The 22,405-nt window shown below is 37.5% G+C and overlaps 2 pseudogenes; one reads left to right on the forward strand and one right to left on the reverse strand.

Annotated features, from left to right (window-relative positions):
• The first annotated feature begins 301 nt into the window (after positions 1 to 301).
• Positions 302 to 1,248, forward strand: LOC123394254 (annotated as a pseudogene).
• Positions 1,249 to 14,255: 13,007 nt separating this feature from the next.
• Positions 14,256 to 15,180, reverse strand: LOC123394255 (annotated as a pseudogene).
• Between the last annotated feature and the right edge of the window lie 7,225 nt (positions 15,181 to 22,405).

A 22,405-nucleotide genomic window follows, 5' to 3' on the forward strand; every position in this document is an offset into this window, starting at 1 on the left:
ATCAGTGTTCTCACTAAAATTAACTTAGATGATCTCATCTAATATGTAAATATCCATTAATATTTCTTAAGGAATATTCTATTTCATTCATCATATGTATGTATCAATGAAAGTAAAAGAGAAGAAAAGATGTATGAGGGAAAACATGATCTTTCTTCTGTATTCCTAGAAGAAATATAGTAATTACATCTTTTTTTGTTCTTATTCAGTATAAGCAGTATTGATGACATTGGAAAGCCTTATATAGTACTAAAGATTCCTTCAGATGAGGAGAGTTTGAACATTAGAAGGCTTTGCTAGCATGTCTCCAGCCAATACCTCATGTAATCACCCCTCATCCTTCCTGCTTTTGGGAATCCCAGGACTAGAAAATATGCAGCTCTGGCTTGGTGTCCCTTTTGCTACAGTATATCTGATTGCCCTCCTGGGGAATGTCATCATCCTCTTTGTGATCCAGACTGAGCACAGCCTTCATCATCAACCCATGTTCTACTTATTGGCCATGTTGGCACTCACTGACCTGGGCCTCTCTACTGCCACCATTCCCAAAATGCTGAGCATTTTCTGGTTTGGGCTTAGTGAGATTGACTTTGGGGGATGCTTAACTCAGATGTTCTTCATACACCTGTTCACAGGCTTTTTGAAACATTCATGCTTGTAGCCATGGCTTTTGATCGCTATATTGCCATTTGCTACCCTCTTCGATACAACACAATCCTCACCAACAGAACTATTTGTATTATTGCTGGAGTAGGAATGTTGAAAAATTTTGCGTTAGTATTTCCACTTGTGTTTCTCCTTCTAAGGCTTTCATTCTGCGGACATAACATTATACCCCATACCTACTGTGAGCACATGGGAATTGCCCGCCTGGCCTGTGTCAGCATAAAGGTCAATATATTATTTGGATTAATCCTCATCTCTATGATTCTTTTGGATGTTGTTTTGATTGCTATCTCCTATGTGAAGATTCTACATGCTGTCTTCAGACTCCCATCCTGGGAGGCCAGGCTCAAAGCGCTGAATACCTGTGGTTCCCATGGATGTGTCATCTTAGCTTTTTTCACTCCAGCATTTTTCTCCTTTATGACTCACCGATTTGGACACAATATTCCACGTTATATCCACATACTCCTGGCTAATTTATATGTGATCATCCCCCCTGCTCTTAACCCCATTATTTATGGAGTGAGAACCAAGCAGATCCGAGAGCGGGTAGTGACAATCTTCCTTTTTAAGGAAGTTTGATTCCAAACACTTGATTTGGAAAGAGCCTTGAAATCTTTTTCTTTTTCATCCATAAAAGGGGCAAGTGTTGTTAAGCTTTTATACAGTAAATGCTTTCCAGTACGTGATTTTAAATACTTTTATGTGCAGTATCAAATTAGAGATAAATTGACATAGTAGATATTGTTCCTAGACTATGAACATTACTGTTAAATAAATATGGATCACTTATTTCTGGAACTCATGTTAAAATCTGGATCCAAGAATAAAGTCTTAGTGCAACTCTAGTACTATTTTTTTTCAAGTACTATTAATTAGTCTCTTTACAGAATTTACTGATGATGGTAAAGGAGTGCTAAGCTATGAAGAACTGTCATAGCTGTAATGGTACGGACCAGATAAGTCAGAGTATATGAGTTCCAGGAGCAGCAATTAAAAAAATCAAACACCAATTTTATTTCTCCCTTGGCCCAGTTGACTTCCTTAATCGTGTAACCACAGGGAAAAATAATCAATAAAACACCATAGATGTGCAAACCTGGAAGTTAAACAGACCTGTACTCCTGGGACTAATAATATATTATATGTTAATAAAAAATTTTAGAAAAAAAAACAAACAACCCCACCATAGACTTCATTGTATACTCCATTTTTATAAGTTTTTACATAGCAACTAAAGCAACTACATAGAGTTAAAAGTACTTGAAAGGATTCAAGGGTTCCACAAGATATACTCATTTTAGGATTTAGGTAAAGTCAAGGTAAAATAAAACAGGAACAAGAAATAGAACAAGTAAACACAGAAAGATCTAAAAAAATTCAGGCACAACTCTTAGGACATTTTCTCAATTGAGCAGAATGAAATTTATCTTCGTTGTGATCCATAAAAATGGGGAAAGATAACTTTGTTTCATCTAGGCCAACACAGAAGGTTAATGAGAGGAATTTTTGTTTTTTTGTTTTTTGTATTTTGTTGTTATTTATTTATTTATTTATTTATATTTTTATTTATTTTTTTAATTTATATTTTATTTTCAGCATAACAGTATTCATTATTTTTGCACCACACCCAGTGCTCCATGCAATCCGTGCCCTCTATAATACCCACCCCCTGGTACCCCCAACCTCCCACCCCCCGCCCCTTCAAAACCTTCAGATTATTTTTCAGAGTCCATAGTCTCTTATGGTTCATCTCCCTTTCCAATTTCCCACAACTCCCTTCTCCTCTCTAACTCCCCATGTCCTCCATGCTATTTATTATGCTCCACAAATAAGTGAAACTATATGATAATTGACTCTCTCTGCTTGACTTATTTCACTCAGCATAATCTGTTCTAGTCCCGTCCATGTTGCTACAAAAGTTGAGTATTCGTCCTTTCTGATGAAGGCATAATACTCCATAGTGTCTATGGACCACATCTTCCTTATCCATTCGTCTGTTGAAGGGCATCTTGGTTCTTTCCACAGTTTAGCGACCGTGGCCATTGCTGCTATAAACAGATGGCCCTTCTTTTCACTCCATCTGTATCTTTGGGGTAAATACCCAGTAGTGCAATTGCAGGGTCATAGGGAAGTTCTATTTTTAATTTCTTGAGGAATCTCCACACTGTTCACCAAAGAGGCTGCACCAACTTGCATTCCCGCCAACGGTGGAAGAGAGTTCCCCTTTCTCCACATCCTCTCCAACACATGTTGTTTCCTGTCTTGCTAATTTGGCCATTCTAACTGGTATAAGGTGATATCTCAATGTAGTTTTAATTTGAATCTCCCTGATGGCTAGTGATGATGAGCATTTTTACATGTGTCTGATAGCCATTTGTATGTCTTTATTGGAGAAGTGTCTGTCCATATCTTCTGCCCATTTTTTGATATGGCTTTCTGTTTTGTGTGTGTTGAGTTTGAGGAGTTCATTATAGATCCTGGATATCAACCTTTTGTCTGTACTGTCATTTGCAAATATCTTCTCCCATTCCATGGGTAGCCTCTTTGTTTTCTTGACTGTTTCCTTTGCTGTGCAGAAGCTTTTGATTTTGATGAAATCCCAGAAGTTCATCTTCGCTTTTGTTTCCTTTGCCTTTGGAGAAATATCTTGAAAGAAGTTGCTGTGGCTGATATCGAAGAGATGACTGCCATTGTTCTCCTCTAGGATTCTGATGTATTCCTGTCACACACTGAGGTCTTTTATCCATTTTGAGATTATCTTTGTGTACGGTGTAAGAGAATGGTCGATTTTCATTCTTCTACATATAGTTGCCCAGTTTTCCCAGCACCATTTCTTAAAGAGACTTTCTTTTTTCCACTGTATATTTTTTCCTGTTTTGTCGAAGATTATTTGACCATAGAGTTGAGAGTCCATATCTGGGCTCTCTACTCTGTTCCCTTGGTCTATGTGTCTGTTTTTATGCCAGTACCATGCTGTCTTGGTGATCACAGCTGTGAAGTAAAGCTTGAAATCAGGTAATGTGATGCCTCCCTATTATTTTTGTTTTTCAACATTTCCTTAGCAATTCGAGGTCTCCTCTGATTCCATACAAATTTTAGGATTTTTTGCTCCAGCACTTTGAAGAATACCGGTGGAATTTGATCAGAATAGCATTGAAAGTATAGATTACTCAAGGCAGTATAGACATTTTAACAATGTTTATTCTTCCAATCCAAGAGCATGGAATGGTCTTCCATCTTTTTGTGTCTTCTTCAATTCTTTCATGAGTGTTTTGTAGTTCCTCAAATACAGATCCCTTACCTCTTTGGTTAGGTTTATTCCCAGGTATCTTATGGTTTTTGGTGCTATAGTAAATGGAGTTGATTCTCTAATTTTCCTTTCTGTATTTTCATTGTTAGTTTATAAGAAAGCCACTGATTTCTGTACATTGACTTTGTATCCTGCCATGTTGCTGAATTGCTATATGATTTCTAGTAGTTTGGGGGTAGAGTCTTTTGGGTTTTCCATATAAAGAATCATGTCATCTGCCAAGAGAGAGAGGTTGATTTCTTCATTGCCAATTTGGATACCTTTTATTTCTCTTTGTTGTCTGATTGCTGTTGCTAGGACTTCTAATACTATGTTGAACAAGAGTGGTGAGGGTGGGCATCCTTGTCGTGTTCATGATCTCAATGGGAAGGCTGCAAGCTTTTTCCCATTGACGATGATATTTGCTGTGGGTCTTTCATAGATAGATTTTATGAAGATCAGGAATGTTCCCTCTATCACTATACTTTGAAGCATTTTAATTAGGAACGGGTGCTGGATTTTGTCAAATGCTTTTTCTGCATCAATTGAGAGGACCATGTGGTTCTTCTCTCTCCTATATTAATTTGTTCTATCACATTGATTGATTTGTGAATGTTGAACCATTCTTGTAGCCCAGGGATGAATCCCACCTGGTCATGGTGGATAATCTTTTTAAATGTGCTGTTGGATCCTGTTTGCTAGGAACTTGTTGAGGATTTTAGCATCCATATTCATCAGTGGTATGATGAAAGTGAAATTCTCCTTTTTGGTAAGGTCTTTGCTTGATTTGGGGATCAGGGTAATGCTGGCTTCTTAGAAAGAGTATGGAAATTTTCCTTCTGTTTCAATTTTTTGAAACAACTTCAGAAGAATAGGTGTTATTTCTTCTTTGAAAGTTTGGTAGAATTCCCCAGGGAATCCATCAGGTCCTGGGCTCTTGTTTTTTGGGAGGTTTTTGATCACCACTTCAATCTCAATACTAGATATCAGTCTATTCAGGTTGTCAATTTCTTCCTGGTTCAATTTTGGGAGTTTATAGTTTTCCAGGAATGCATCCATTTCATTTAGGTTGCTTAGCTTATGGGTATATAACTGTTGATAATAACTTCTGATGATTGTTTCTACTTCCTTTGTGTTCATTGTGATCTCTCCCTTTTCATTCATAGTTTTATGTATTTGGGCTTTCTCCCTTTTATTTTGGATTAGTGTCGCCAATGGTTTATTGATCTTATAGATTCTTTCAAAAAACAAGCTTCTAGTTTCATTGATATGTTCTACTGTATCTCTGGTTTCTACCTCATCAATCTCAGCTCTAATCTTGATGATTTCCTTCTTATGTGTGGAGTTGGTTTGATTAGTTGTTGATTCTCCAGTTCTTTAAGGTGTAGAGAAAGCTGCTGTGTTCTGGATTTTTCACTTTTTTTGAGGGAGGCTTGGATGGCTATGTATTTCCTCCTTAGGACCGCCTTTGCTGTATCCCATAGGTTTTGGACCGAAGTTTCTTCATTCTCATTGGTTTCCAAAATTGTTTCAGTTCTTCTTTGATCTCCTGGTTGATCCAAGCATTCTTAAGCAAGGTGGTCTTTAGCTTCCAGGTGTTTGAGTTCCTTCCAAACTTTTCCTGTGATTGAGCTCCAGTTTCAAAGCATTGTGATCTGAGAATGTGTGGGGGATAATCTTGGTCTTTTGGTATCGGTTGATTCCTGATTTTTGACCCAGTATGTGGTCTATTCTGGAGAAGGTTCCATGTGCACTTGAGAAGAATGAGTATTCTGTTGTTTTAGGGTGGAATGTTCTGTATATATCTATGAGGCCCATCTGGTCCAATGTGTCATTCAATGCTCTTGTTTCTTTATTGATTTTCTGCTTTGATGATCTATTTCTGAGAGAGGCGTGTTATGATCTCCCACAATTAGTGTATTCATATAAATATGATTCTTTATTTTGATTAACAGTTTTCTTTTGTAATTGGCTGCTCCCATTTTGGGGGCATAGATATTTACAATTGTTAGATCATCTTGGTGGATAGTCCCTTTAAGAATGATGTAGTGTCCTTCTGTATCTCTGACTACAGTCTTTAGTTTAAAATCTAATTTTTCTGATACGAGAATTGCTACCCCAGCCTTCTTTTGAGGCCCATTGGCATGAAAGATGCTTCTCCATCCCTTCCCTTTCAATCTTGGTGTATCTTTAGGTTCAAAATGGGTCTCTTGTAGACAACATATGGATGGGTCCTGTCATTTTATCCAGTCTGCACTGTGCTATTTTATGGGTGCATTTAGGCCATTCACATTGAGCGTGATTATTGATACATACGTTTTTATTGACATCGTGTTACCTTTGAAGTCTTTCTTTCTGTAGATTGTGTCTACATTTCTGTTCAATGATATTCTTGGGCTTTTTCCTCCTTTAAAGAAGCCCCCTTAATATTTCCTGCAGTATCAGCTTGGTGGTTGCATAGTCTTAAGCCTTGCCTATCTTGGAAACTCTTTATCTCTCCATCTTTTTTGAATGTCAGTCTTGCTGGATAAAGTATTCTTGGCTGCATGTTCTTCTCATTCAATGCCCTGAATATATCTTGCCAGCCCTTTCTGGCTTGCCAGGTCTCTGTGGACAGGTCTGACGTTATTCTGATGGGCTTTCCTCTGTACGTAAGGATCTTCTTTGTCCTAGCTGCTTTCAAGAGCTTCTGCCTACAATTATAATTTTTCATTCTTACTCTTAGGTGTCTCAAGGACTTTCGAGAATCTGTAATCTTGGGGGGGGGGAACCTTTTGGCTTCTAGTACATGAACGCTGGTCCCATTCACGAGATTTGGAAAATTTTCATGAAGAACTTGTTCCACTATATCTTCTAGACTTCTTTCTTTCTCCTCCCCTTCAGGGATTCCAATAATTCCGACATTGGAACATTTCATGGCATCATTTATTTCCCTGATTCTGTTTTCGTGGCTTCTAAGCTGTTTGTTCCAGGCTTCCTCCTGATCCTTTCTCTCTATCTGTTTGACCTCCAGATCACTAATTCTTTCTTCTGTCTCAGTTACTCTAGCATTGAGAGAATTTAGATTAGATTGGAACACATTGAGAGCATTGTGAAGCTCATCCCTGGTTGCTTTCAGCTCTTCCCTAATATTGAAAACATGATCTCTGGTCCTTTTCAGTTCGGCCCTAATCAATTCCGTTTGGTCATCCATGGCTTTCTCCAACCTAGCTATTGCTTGGATAATTGTTAGCCTGAATTCTCTTTCCAACATTTTGTCTATGTTGATAACCATTAGCTCTGTTGCAGAAGATCAATCCTCTGTATTTTTCTTCTGTTGCGCATCTCTCCTCCTAGTCATTTTGGTGAGAGATGGCTGAACAGGTGTAGCTGGGTGTATCGACTGTGATGCAGTCAAGGTGCACCCTGGAATGCTTCTGAGCAATCATGGTTCCCCACCCAAATGAGAGTAAAAATAAAAGGAAAAGAAAAAAAGAGAGAGGGAGAGAGACAGGAACAAAAGATGAGATAAAAAACTATGGAAAGAACCTAGATGTCCATCAACAGATGAATGGATCAAGAAGATGTGGTATATATACACAATGGAATACTATGCAGCCATCAAAAGAAATGAAATCTTGCCATTTGCGACCACATGGTTGGAACTAGAGCGTATCGTGCTTAGCGAAATAAGTCAAGCAGAGAAAGACAACTATCATATGATCTCCCTGATATGAGGAAGTGGTGATGCAACATGGGGGCTTAAGTGGGTAGGAGAAGAATCAATGAAACAAGATGGAATTGGGAGGGAGACAAACCATAAGTGACTCTTGATCTCACAAAACAAACTGAGGGTTGCTGGGGGGAGGGGGTTTGGGAGAAGGGGGTGGGATTATGGACATTGGGGAGGGTATGTGCTTTGGTGAGTGCTGTGAAGTGTGTAAACCTGGTATTCACAGACCTGTACCCCTGGGGATAAAAATATATGTTTATAAAAAATAAAAAATTATTAAAAAAAAAAGAAGGTTCAGCCCAAATGGGCCCCAAGGTAAGATTCATGAAGTATATAAACAGACACAGACAAACAAAAAGACTAATAAATGTATATGACAAGAGAAAAAAATATATATGTATGATTTGCATATATACATATATGCAAATAAAGGAAGAACCTCGTCAAAAGGAACCCTGAGAGTAAGATTTATATACTATCAGGACAAACACAAAAACACAGAAATACTGGTGGAATAAAAAGATGGGAGAGTGGTTGTAAATTCTCAGTGTGGGTGAGGAAGGTTGTTTTGATTTTTCCTGGATGTATCTTGATATCTTCGTTAAAGGACTCAACTTTCTTAAGATAAGGGGGGATTAGGAATTGGTTTACCTATAGGGGTGGCATTGATTGGGGAAAGGGGATTACCTTGAAGTTTAACTTTATATGAATATTAGAAAATAAAAATTAAAAGAAAGGAATAAACTAGACTAATCTAAACTAAAATTTAAAAAAAAATTAAAAAAATAGAAATGCAAAGGAAAACACAGGTGTATGTATCAAAAAGTTCAGGTTAGAAGGTTATTATGGAATTTGATGTACTTGGCATCTCACTGTGACAGTAAATAGGTTAAAAAATTATCTATATAATAATAAAAACTTAACTATATAAAAAAAATGAGCCAGAATAGTGGGATCGAATTAATAATAAAAATTGTCCTATGAAGTAGAGGTGGTTGTTCTCTTGTCTTTTTTTTTTTCCCCTTTCCTGGTTGGTTTTCTGTGGGAGGGGCCTGCCACATGGGTTTTCAGTCAATGATGTTCTCTCAGTTTAGTCCTCCTGACCCCCTCAAGGGGGTGGGCTCTGAGGAAACCAGGCTTTTGTTCTCTGGAGGTTTTTATATTTGTTCACTTTTGTTTTTCTCTCTCGCCTTGACTGCTTTTGATGGTTTTTGTAGGTTTAGAGGAAAGCAAACTGCACCCTGACCTCCCTCTCAGAGAGAAGCCTCAGTCTGGCTGCAGAGCCCAAATAAATCCCCCCTTGGCCCCTGGCAGAGCAGGTTCCAGTCCTGGTCCCTGGGGACACAGGATTTTTTGCTTGTACCCAAAACCTCAGCAGAGGAGGCTGTCTGGGCAGCTCCAGACTGCCAGAGAAGTTCCAAGCAGTGATAGAACACTGAGCTTTTCCTGCTGGCCAGGCTAGGAGTGCCTGGTCTTTCTGGTCGGAGAGCACCCAGCTGGCGTTTGTGTGCACTTCTCTGGGGGGGGGGGCAGGACTCCGACTCTGATGGCACAGCGGGGCACTTGCGTGGGAACTGCAAAAAGGCTGTGCTTCTGTGGATCGCGAGGCTCCCGGGCGCCAGGCACTCTCAGATGTGCTGGTGGTTCAGGGACCCAGACATGGTTTCTCTGCCGCACTCTCTCTGGCTCTGCGCCAGGGGTGGCTGCCCTGGATCTGGGGACTTAAGCCCGGACCCTAACACCCAGATTCCTGCAATTTCCCCCTGGTGATCCTTTGCTCTTTTTTATTGCTTTCTACCAGACTCCCGAGTTAATGCTGGTCCCCAGGTGCAGGACACTCTCATATTGGGATATTACTTTCCAATGGGTCACCTCTGGTGGCTCCCTCCCCCTTTTGTTTATCTTCTGATATCAGTCCGTCTTTCCCACTCCACTTTACCTGCCCACTGGCATCTTCTGCTCCAGTAGAGATCCAGACGTGTATCATTCTGATCTCAGGCTGATTTCGTGTGTGATCGGAGTTCTTTGGAAGGTAATCAGCTCACTTTAGGGTACAGGTTGAAAGGGCTCCTCCTCCTACTTCCCTGCCATCTTGTCTCCGAGGCCTGTTTTTTTGTTTTTAAATCTTAGTGGTTACATAACAAAAACTGGGGCCTCCATAATATGTGTGGGCCTTACACAATCAGTTGAAGGCTTGCATAGAACAAAGACACACTTCATGGAGCAAGAGGGATTCTGCCAGTTGCTGAGTATATCTATTCCAATTATTTATTCTGTAATTGGAGAAATAACTACAGGATGATTTTGGAGACCCATTGATCACCTGACCTACAAAGTTCCTACTATGACTGTAAGGACTTCATCAAAATAAAAAATACGTATAGTTATTTTTAAAAGGATTGAACTTGGTGATGAGCATTAGATATTGTATGGAAATGTTGTATCACTATATTTTACACCGGAAACTAATATTATACTGCATGTTAACTCTCTAGAATTTAAATTAAAAATATTGACTATAAAGAATATTGAAGAATATTGGAGGTAACATGAAAGAATATCTTCATGTGACTAAGGTCAACAAAGATTTCTTCAACAGGACACAAAGAGCATAATTTACTGTAAAATATTAATAAATTTGATTTAATTGTGCATGAAAACTTGTATTCCCTAAAAAAAACACCATGTTAAGAGTGGAAAGTCAATTTGCGTAGTGGAAGCAGATATTTGAAAGATATATATCTATGAATGGATTTATACACAGACTATAAAAAGAACATTTACAACTTCCTTAGGTTAAGAAAACAATCCTGAAGACATGGGCACAGATTTTAAATTAAATAATGGTGTTCCACTAAAAAGAACATCCAAATGGCCAATAGCTATAGTTTTTACATCTTAGTGGTAAGGTAACACATATTAAACCCATATCACAATAGCATTACATGATTCTGACAAATAATGGCAACAAATAAACATAAACATACATACCCACCCCTACAGCAACAGACACAAAACCAATAGTGCTGATAAAGATATGAAGCAATTGACTTCTATGAAACTGGTCAAAATGTAAAATTATACATACAATTTTGAAAACTGTTGGGACTTTCTAATAAAAAATCCTCCCAATCACTCAGCAATCATTCAGAGGAATTATTACAATGGCAAATGTCTCTTAAATAACATATAGAGAAATAATAATAACTTTATTCAAAATAGTAAAAAACATGAGATGAAACTCCAGTGTCCATCCACAATAAATAATTAAATTTGGTACATTTATAAAGGAGAATACTGTGCAACAAAAAAAGTAACAAGCTACAGTTAAATTCAATCACATGGATTAATCTCACAGACATAATTTTGAGTGAAGTAAGCATTACACAGGATATATATCACATATTTAATTAATATTAATACTAATTAATGTTACAGCCATAAACTATCCAATCTGTAGTACTAGATAAAAAAAATGGTGACCTCTGGAAGTTATTCATTTGTAGGGTCATGAAGTCTTCTTTTGGGTTGTTGGTGTGCCATGTATTTTCATCTGAGCAGTAGTTACCTAGGTTCTGGGCTGTCCACAAGGTGTATAGGTACTCCACAAGTACTTTCTATGGGGCCTCTGACCACTTATACAATTTGAACCACTCTAAGTCATCATTCCAGCCCATTCTGGTATACTAGCCTTTAGCAATCCCATGAAATAAATACTGCACCACCCAGTAGAACAATCTACTTTCCTGGCCATCATGTTAGAATAGAGACCATTCAAAAGGCCTTGAGAAATTATAGGCATTATCCCTGAAGCTCTTAGGGCATCTATACAAGACCATTAATGCAGAATATTGGGTTAGGGAGTGTCCCCAAAGGGAATTTCCTAAACTTGAGAAACAGAAAAGCTCTTAAGAGGGTTACTTTGAGCTTGGGGAAGGGTAGCTAGTCCCAGCCAAAAGGAACTTAGAAACTTTGAAGAATGGAATTCTTTATATAATCTGTACATTCATAAAAAGCCATCAAGTGGTATGTATGTTATATTTGATAATTTTTATTATCTTTTAAATGTTTAATTTAATTTAATTTCTTTTAAATTTTAATTTAATTCTTTTAAAAATTTTATTTAATTTATTTAATTTTTAAGTTTTAGTTTTAAATTTTTTATTTAATTGACATATACATTTTATTAATTTTAGGTGAACAACATAATGGTTTGAAATTTGAGTATATTGCGAAATGATCCCACAATAAGTTTAGTTCATCACATGGTTATACTATTTTTCTCAAGATGGGAACTTTTCAGATCTATTCTTTTAACACCTTTTAAATATATAATACAATGTTAATTCACTATAGTCCCTATGCTGTACATTACATCCCCATGACATTTATTTTATAATTGGAATTAGTTCTTTTTGGCTCCTTTCACCCATTTTACTCACTCCCCCACCTCTAGCACCCAACAATCTGTTCTCTGTATCTATGAGTTCTTTTTGTTTTGTTGTTTGTTTTTCAGATTCTACATGTAAGTGAGACCATACAGTATTTGACTTTCTCTCTTTAACTTATTTCACTCAGCATGATGCTGTCAAGATCCATCTGTATTGCCACAAATGACAAGATTTTCTTCTTTTTTATGGCTAAATAGTATGCATATGTGCATGTGTGTGTGTGTGTGTGTGTGTGTGTGTGTGTATTACATTTTCTTTATCAACTCATTGATGGATTAACATATAGTTGCTACATATCTTGGCTATTGTCAGTAATGTTGCAATGAACATGGGGATACCAATATCTTTTCCATTTATCATTTTCCTTTCCTTCAGGATCCCAGGGTAGTTCCGTTTTTACTTTCTTGAGGAAACTCCATACTGTTCTCAGAGAGGCTGCAGCAAGTTACATGAACCAACAGAGCAAAAATGTTCCCTTTTCTCCATATCTTCACCAACAATTACTATTTCTTGTCTTTTTGATAATAGTCATTCTAACAAGTGTAAAGTAACATCTCACTGTAGGTTTTTTTTAAAAATTATTATTATTATTATTTAAGAGAGAGAAAGAGAGAGCATTAGCAGGAGAGGGGTAGAGGAAGAGAATCCTCAGACTTCCTGTTGAGAATGGAGCCTGATGTGGGGCCTGATCCCATGAGCCATCAGATCAAGACCTGAGCTGAAATCAAGAGTCAGAGACTCAAGCAAATGAGCCACCCAGACACCCCTACTTCACTGTAGTTTTGTTGTTCATTTCCCTGGTGATTAGTTATGCTAAGCAAATTTTCATGTACCTGGTGGCCATCTGTATGTCTTCGCTGGAAGATAATTTTTTTTAAGTAAAAGATTATTAAGCACCTAATATATGAGTGGAAAGACACCATGAAGTAAATATTGGCCAAATACATATCATTCATCAAAAGCTATAAAATGTGGATAGGCTACTAGGGTTCATCTGATAAGCCACAAGGAGGAAGTGCAAATTTAAAAAGTACTGGAAAAGCTACTTAGTAAATAATGAATGAATAACTAAAGTCTGTGAATCCAAGAGTAATTACTATCTATGGCATTAGATTCAACTTTCGAGAATGTAACTGACATGTTTAGAAATGCACTCATTTAAAGATTTTTATTCATTTATTTGACAGAGAGAAATCACAAGTAGATGGAGAGGCAGGCAGAGAGAGAGAGAGAGGGAAGCAGGCTCTCTGCTGAGCAGAGAGCCCGATGCGGGACTCGATCCCAGGACTCTGAGATCATGACCTGAGCCGAAGGCAGCGGCTTAACCCACTGAGCCACCCAGGCGCCGAAATGCACTCATTTAGAGGTGCTCATTCATGACTATCCTAAGTTCCTTATCATACTGATGTTTCTATGAAATTCCCCTTTATCAATAGATAGAGATAGAAATATATTTTTATTTCTATAGGTTTTGCAGTTTTGCAGATACTACATTAAGGACAGACTGGTTCACTTTGAACAGTAAGATGTTTTTGGAAGATCTGCATAGATGTAATGAGCCTGGGAATATTTCACACAGAGTCAGCCATAGGAAAATTTCTCTAAATTCTTCTTCCTATAAGACCTTGAAATGTTGTGTATATTTTTATTTTTATATTTCTATGACTAATCAGTTTCTAACATATAATAAAATGTCAGTAAAATTATGGATAACAACAATTAAGCAATTAAGAAAGGAATGAAAGAATCTGTCACAAGTATTAAATACCTATATTCCTTGATGTAGATATATTTATATATATATAAATTTAGTAATGTGGCTGACACAAAACTATTTGCAAATAAAAAGCATTTCATTTCATAGTTCCGTCTATAATACATGCTCTGTAGAAGTTATACTGGAGAGTAATAAAGTATTATAACTAAGTTGTCCAAAACTTTTAGGTGTTCCATAAAATTCACACTGATTATTTTGACATAAATCTTGTTATATGTTCAAGATGGGAGAGCTAGGGAAATTATGAATGACATAATACTAAGGTCCATGTCTTTTTTTCTGTTACAGGATTCTGTAGTTGAGAAAAGTAATCTCTTTCCTCTAGATTAAAGTGAGTTATCTCTGAGACAGTTTCTGTCAATCTTTTTTCAGAAAGATTCTTGAAACCTTTTCTCGAATCTGCCTAGTCCTCACTCCATAGATGATAGGATTGAGGGCAGGTGGAACAACAACATATAGATTGGCCAGGAGAATGTGAATGTATACGGGAATATTCCTGCCAAACCTGTGGGTCAAGAAGGAGAAAAAAGCTGGAGTGAAAAAGGCTAGGATAACACAGATATGGGAGCCACATGTATGAAGCACTTTGAGAAGGAAGGCAGAAGACAGCTCGGAGTATTCTCACATAGGAGATAACAATCAGTACAACATCAACAAATACCATTGATATAAGAATTAATCCAAATATCATGTTTACCTTTATATTGGCACAGGCCAGCCGAGCAATTCCCATGTGCTCACAGTATGTGTGGGGGATTATATGGTGTCCACAGAAGGGAAGTCGCAAGATGAGAAACACCAGAGGGATTACCAAAATGAAATTAACTCCAAACACTACAACAAGGATGAAACCAATAATCCTATTTGTGAGAATCAGGCTGTATCTCAGAGGATTGCAGATGGCAACATGGCGATCAAAGGCCATCGCCACCAACACAACAGTTTCCATGGCAGTGAATATATGAATAAAGAACATCTGGCTGACACAGCCTCCAAAGCTAATCTCCTTTAAATTAAACCAGAATATTCCCAACATTTTGGGGATAGTGGATGAGGACAGGCCTAGATCAATGGAGGCTAACATAGCCAAGAAGTAAAACATAGGCTGATGAAGACTCTCTTCATTCTTGATCACAAACAAGATAGTGATGTTCCCCACAAGGGCGATCAAATACACAGAACAAAAAGGAAACCCAATCCAGATGTGCATCTCTTCAAGGCCAGGAACTCCCAGCAGGAGGAAATAGGAGGGGTGGAACTTGGTATCATTTGAAGGGGACATCCTCTCTCCGTTCTTTTGAAATTGCAGATAAAACAAATTATCAAATATTTAAAAGGTCAAACCACATCCAATAAAGAATACAGTAAATTTTGGGTGATGATCAACAGGAAATCAAGAAGGAAGTTTTATGCCAGCCCTTAATATGTGGATTGATTCAGATATTAAAAAATATTAATTCTGCTAAGTGTAGTGAACAAATGTGAGAAAATCTGATTTTATAATATTATTATTTGGGGATGAGACAGATAATATTCAAATAAACAAAAAAAAAGTGTGGGGGGTACAGATATCATATATGTGCATATTCAAATATGTATACTGGGAAGATTTAAAGGATATAAGGGATATAAGATATATAGGTGATATAAGAAAAACAAAGCATGGCATTGGATAGTAATGAAGTTGGTGTCTATTTAAATTTATTGTGAGGGAAGTTCCCTCTAGCAAGGTGATACTAAGCAGATAAATGATTTAGTGTAAAATTAATGAACACTAAATATGTTTTTTATTTGAGTATAGTTGACACAATGTTACATTAGTTTTAAGTGTTCATCTTCTATACTGATCACAAGTGTAGCTACCACCTGTCCTGTTTCATCACTATTACGATATCATTAACTATATTCTCTGTTTTGTGCTTTTTATTCCTGTGACTTATTCTTTCCATAACTGGAAACCTGTACTTCCTAGTCCCCTTCACCCATTTTGCACACCCCCCCACCCCCTGGCAACAATCAACATCAAATACATTTGAGACATGGGATGACCCTTGGATTTGAATCTGGAAAGGAGGCTCCTTCCACCTTGTGGGTCATGAACTGAAAGTGATAAATGCTCTTCTCTGATAAGTCTGTGAAATAGGGTTTTAGGAAAGTTGGTGACTCTCTAGGATATCAGGTAGTAGGTTTGTAAGGAATAAAGAAAATGAACTTCTTATTTAGTTTATTTTCCTCTTTTTCTATAGTCCATGGTTAGTGTGGTAAGTTGGAGTGAAGTGGTTCTGCTTGGGAGGTTCCCCAAGCCCCTCAGTTCAGTGAGAATCTAGGTAAGATGGACAGATGAAGGAAGTACTTATTTCTAAGGGCTTTCTCAAGTTTTCTATAGAAATTTTTTATCAAAACTTACTCTAAAAATTCTGGATAGCAAAAATAAAAACAAAAGAATATATTTTATTTTAAAATATACTGTTTGATCTATACTTTAAAAAATACTGAAATTAAGGAGAAAAAAAGTAAGAGAATTTACCTCTACCAAAAATATTTAAACAATACCTACCTAATGTTCTTCTGTTCCTCACAGCTTCAACCCTATTTCAGGCATTTCCTGTTTCAACTATTTCTCAGACCTCCGATCCCTTATCTCCAGTACCTGGCTCCCAGAACCCACCCTTGAGCAGCACCATTTGGCTTGGCCATGACCATGATTCTTTTACAATCAGACTACAGCAACATCTCCCCTTCAGACTTCATTGTATTTGTCACACCTACAAAGGAAAGTTTATACTTGTGCTGCAGCAGATGACCAAACCCCAGTGTATCTCCCACAGAACCCTTAATCCCTAGGGTCTGGAGGGTTCCTCTTCCTGAAAAAAAAGACAGTTAATTCTCCTATGACTCTTTTTCTGAACTCTGGGATCTACAGTTGTTGCCTTGCATTATTAGTCTCTACTCTGACCCACAGATTCTATCCCCCAGCTTTACCTTTGGCCTAAAAACATTAAACTTTTCAGAAGTGTTGATTTTGATTTACAATAATAGAAGCAAGGTAAAATAATTAGGAAAGTATACATAGGCTGGAGAAATAACAAGTATAAGAATAATACTAACACCATGATGTGTAAAAGTGGTGCGGAATAACACTGAGGAAGAAGGCTCTAAGGCCTTTTGAGTCATCCTACTCTAGCTCAAATTAGGGGGAGTGGGTAAACAGTGCAAGTGCCAAATCTTTTAGAATTGTGTAGTTAGTGGAATTTCATAGACATTGGGGTTGTAGCTGGATTTTAGGTCCTCCATTACATATTGCATTTTGGATTCATACATAGAGATTCAGTATCTCCTTCCCTAGGATCCAAATCACTGTGACCTGGAAGCAGCAGCCCTACTCTACCAAGTCAGAATTGAGAGCTCAGATGTTCCTTCTCATGCTGTCCAAGCTGTATGTCTTTTTTGTTCAGATCAGCATATATTAGGTTTGCAGGGTCTAGGCTAAACAAGTGAATACTTTTACCGAAGCAGGACAGTAGAATAATGTTGTAAAGAGGCTACAAATCCCCGATATATGAGTGGATACAGGTTAGTGAATGCAATATGGAAATTTGAGAAACCCATGAGAACTGTGAGAATTAAATGAGGGGGAGAACTAAATAATTTACTGCTATATGTGATGTGGTGAGCTGTTAACATGATCCACCTTTCAACACTCTTCCAGAATTGAAGTTGTGACTTACCTATAGCCAGTTTTCATGGTATTCTATAGGAAACCAACTGCCTATGCAAGGGGCCAACCTGTAAGGAATCTGAAAGATTAACCCCTTCTTATCAGTCTAATCACTTACTCCAAATAATGGCTTCTATTTGTCCTACCCAATGCCATCAGAAACTCAGGCCATTTAAATCCATAATACTGAGTGTGTCCTCACTGAAATCATTGAAGATAATACTGGTGGATGGTGATGAATGTACTCTGAATACCACCAATGGGTACTTTATAAGAAATGACTTTATTTGCTCTGGGTCTTTCATAGATAGATTTTATGAAGTTCAGGAATGTTCCCTCTATCCCTATACTTTGGAGTGTTTTAATCAGGAACGGATGCTGGATTTTATCAAATGCTTTTTCTGCATTAATTGAGAGGACCATGTGGTTCTTCTCTTTTCCCTTATTAATTTGTTCTATCACATTGATTGGTTTGTGAATGTTGAACCATTCTTATAGTCCAGGGATGAATCCTGCCTGGTCATGGTGGATAATCTTTTTAATGTGCTGTTGGATCCTGTTTGCTAGGATTTTGTTAGAATCTTAGCATCCATATTCATCGGTGATATTGGTCTGAAATTCTCCTTTTTGGTAGGGTCTTTGCCTGGTTTGGGGATCAGGGTAATGTTGGCTTCATAGAAAGAGTATGGAAGTTTTCCTTCTGCTTCAATTTTCTGAAACAACTTCAGGAGAATAGGTGTTATTTCTTCTTTGAAAGTTTGGTAGAATTCCCCAGGGACTCCATCAGGTCCTGGGCTCTTGTTTTTTGGGAGGTTTTTATCACTGCTTCAATCTCGTTACTAGATATTAGTCTATTCAGGTTGTCAATTTCTTCCTGGTTCAATTTTGGGAGTTTATAGTTTTCCAGGAATGTGTCCATTTCATCTAGGTTGCTTAGCTTATTGGCATATAACTGTTGATAATAACTTCTAATGATTGTTTCTACTTCCTTGGTGTTAGTTGTGATCTCTCCAAAGGCAAAGGAAACAAAAGCAAAAATGAACTTTTGAGACTTTGTCACGGCCGGCGCGACAAATCGACCAGGAAACATGAGGGAAGAGGATGGTGAAAAGAAATTAAGAGACAAAGATGGGGGCAGGAGGGACACTGAGGATGATGTCCAACAGTGCCGATTTTATTCCACATCTTACAAACATTTATAAGGCAGACCACAATAGAAGGAGTAATACATCAGTACCTAGTGAGATGACCTCAAGTTTCTATAACAAGTTTACATTAACTACAAGCAAACCTTGTAATGCCAGGTAGTCTCGCTAAAGCCATTAGCAAGACAATCAACCAGGGAGTGGGTTATGGGAGGTACAGGAACAACAAGGACCAACTAAGAATTCATGACCTGATAAGGAGTCCAGACTTTGAAGGAGACACAAGTCAGTGCCTGGTTTGATCCAGGACTCCAACCATGCTGTAGCCTCCAACAGACTTCATCAAGATTAAAAGCTTCTGCACAGCTAAGGAAACAATCAAAGAAACAAAGAGGCAACCCACGGAATGGGAGAAGATATTTCCAAATGACAGTACAGACAAAAGGTTGATATCCAGCATCTGTAAAGAACTCCAGAAACTCAACACACACAAAGCAGACAATCATATCAAAAAATGGGCAGAAGATATGAACAGACACTTCTCCAATGAAGACATACAAATGGCTATCAGACACATGAAAAAATGTTCATCATCACTAGCCATCAGGGAGATTCAAATTAAAACTACATTGAGATATCACCTTACACCAGATGGAATGGCCAAAATTAGACAGGAAACAACATGTGTTGGAGAGGATATAAAGAAAGGGGAACCCTCTTACACTGCTGGTGGGAATGCAAGTTGGTACAGCCTCTTTGGAGAACAGTGTGGAGATTCCTCAAGAAATTAAAAATAGAGCTTCCCTATGACCCTGCCATTGTACTCCTGGGTATTTACCCCAAAGATACAGATGTCGTGAAAAGAAGGGCTGTCTGTACCCCAATGTTTATAGCAGCAATGGCCACAGTCGCCAAACTGTGGAAAGAGCCAAGATGCCCTTCAATAGACGAATGGATAAGGAAGATGTAGTCCATATACAGTATGGAGTATTATGCCTCCATCAGAAAGGACGAATACCGAACTTTTGTAGCATATGGATGGGACTGGAAGAGATTATGCTGAGTGAAATAAGTCAAGCAGAGAGAGTCAATTATCATATGGTTTCACTTATTTGTGGAGCATAACAAAAAGCATGGAGGACACGGGGAGTTAGAGAGAAGGGGGTTGGGGCAAATTGGAAGGGGAGGTGAATCATGAGAGACTATGGACTCTGAAAAACAATCTGAGGGGTTTGAAGTGGCGGGGGGGGTGGGAGGTTAGGGAACTAGGTGGTGGGTATGATAGAGGGCACGGATTGCATGGAGCACTGGATGTGGTGAAAAAATAATGATACTGTTATGCTGAAAATAAATAAATGAAAAAAAATACTATCTCAAAAAACAAACAATGAATACTCTTATGCTGAAAATAAATAAAAAAAATTTAAAAAGAATGAATACCTAAATAAGTAAATAGCTATAACATATCACTTTCAAATGCTTAATGAAATAACAGGTGAATGTATAAATAGATAATGCACATAAAAATCAATTATAAGCATTTTTTAGTATGCTTAATTTCATTCAAAATACGAAAATGTATAAATTACAAAGGTACACTGTTTTACCTCTCCAAATGGCAAATATTTGAAAACTTACTAAAACAAATTTTAATGGACATAGGAAAAAAGTAGAATTTGTACTTTATGGGGATACACATTTATATTAGCTCTCTGAAGAAAGGGAAGATGCCCTAACTAAGATCGAACAGTTCCTCCCAGAAAAAATTTTTAAGTTTCCATTTAAAATTAAGTGGAAAAAATGAGGTTTGTAAAGCTTATGCTCCCTAACATTGTTGTAGGTATACTCCAAATGTAAAAGAAGGAAATTATAATACAAAGAGGAAAGAAGTTGTATATAAAGAGATATAGGATATAGGAATAACAACATATATTATAAAATGAAAAATGGGAAGTATTGAGTATGCTACTATTTAGATTTTAAAAAGTCCAGGTACATAGAGGAATCTGAAGGAACAAATTTAAGATCTGATGATGGTGATTGCCTCCAGAGAGGAGTTTTATGTTGTATGAGATTTTGTTTTGTTTTGTTTTCAGATTTTATTTATTTATTTGACAGAGAGAGAGAGACAGCAAGAGAGGGAACACAAGCAGGGGTAGTGGGAGTGGGAGAAGGAGTCTTCCCAGAGAGCAGGGAACCCAAAGTGGATCTTGATCCCAGGACTCTGGGATCATGACCTGAACCAATGGCAGATGCTTAAAGGCTGAGCCACCCAGGCACCCCAAGTTGTGAGAGATTTTACCTCATTGTATAGTGTTTGGTAAACTTGAGTCTTGAATTTTATCCATATATGATCAATATGTATGAAACTAAAGGAAACCAGAATATTTAAGCTCAAAATTTGCCTCTTTGGCATAAAAAAATTATTTTGAGCTGAAGGCAATTAAGAAGTAAATGCAGAAAAAGTTACTGCCTTGTTGCCTGGAGGCAAGAAATAAATTCTTTCAGTGGAAACAGACTCTCACCAGCCCAGGAACGGAACCAAAGTAACCTACAAACAAATGTTGTTACACTGTTATCTTCTTAGTTATTTCTTTACTATTTACTTCCCCTAAACCAAACTTCTGTGTCAATTCTTCCCAAGTCTATTCTTTGTCTGAAAAGTAAAAAAGCCATTTGGGACAACATCGATGGAACTAGAGCGAATCATTCTTAGTGAAATAAGTCAAGCAGAGAAAGACAACTATCATATGATCTCCCTGATATGAGGAAGTGGTGATGCAACATGGGGGCTTAAGTGGGTAGGAGAAGAATCAATGAAACAAGATGGGAATGGGAGGGAGACAAATCATAAGTGACTCTTAATCTTACAAAACAAACTGAGGGTTGCTGGGGGGAGGGGGTTTGGGAGAAGGGGGTGTGGGATTATGGACATTGGGGAGGGTATGTGCTTTGGTGAGTGCTGTGAAGTGTGTAAACCTGGTGATTCACCGACCTGTACCCCTGGGGACTAAAAATATATGTTTATAAAAAATAAAAAATTAAAAAAAAAAAAAGCTTCCTGCTCTGGTCATTTCCTCACTTCAATTTTTTAGGAAGGCTCCCACATACATGCAAAAATTTGAATAGATGTGCAGGCTTATCTTCTGTTAGTCTCTCTTTGTCAGTTAAAATTTTGGACCAACCAGGGACCCTAGGAAGAAAGGTTTCCATCCCCTGCAAAACAAAATATATGATCACATCTAGGACAAAAATTATAAGTTGGGAGTATACTTATTCGCATGAAAAATGTTCATAATATGTTATAATATAAAATGAGTTACAAAAAATTTACAGTGTGACCACATAAGACAGGTCAGTTACAGATCTTTTTTTCTCCCCTTTGTCTAGTTGGCTTTTTTCTCTACTTTCCACGTAACAATTTAAATGCCTCCTTCTCAGCATAGAATCCCTACTCACCTTTTCTAGATTAAGTCCCTGGTGAAATGCTTTCATTGCACCTATTCTGTGAACAGATAATCAATGTGGAGTTTGAGGTACATCAGTAAACAAATAAGGTAAAGATCTATAGTCAGGATACTAAAATCCTAAAGAGTGGAGTTGGAGAGTGCATCCAATAAATATTAACATAATGACTAGGTAAG

The sequence above is a fragment of the Mustela putorius genome, unplaced genomic scaffold (assembly GCF_011764305.1).
Source record: "Mustela putorius furo isolate JIRA1106 unplaced genomic scaffold, ASM1176430v1.1 tig00002088_pilon_pilon_pilon, whole genome shotgun sequence".
In the NCBI taxonomy this organism is placed as follows: Eukaryota; Metazoa; Chordata; class Mammalia; order Carnivora; family Mustelidae; genus Mustela; species Mustela putorius.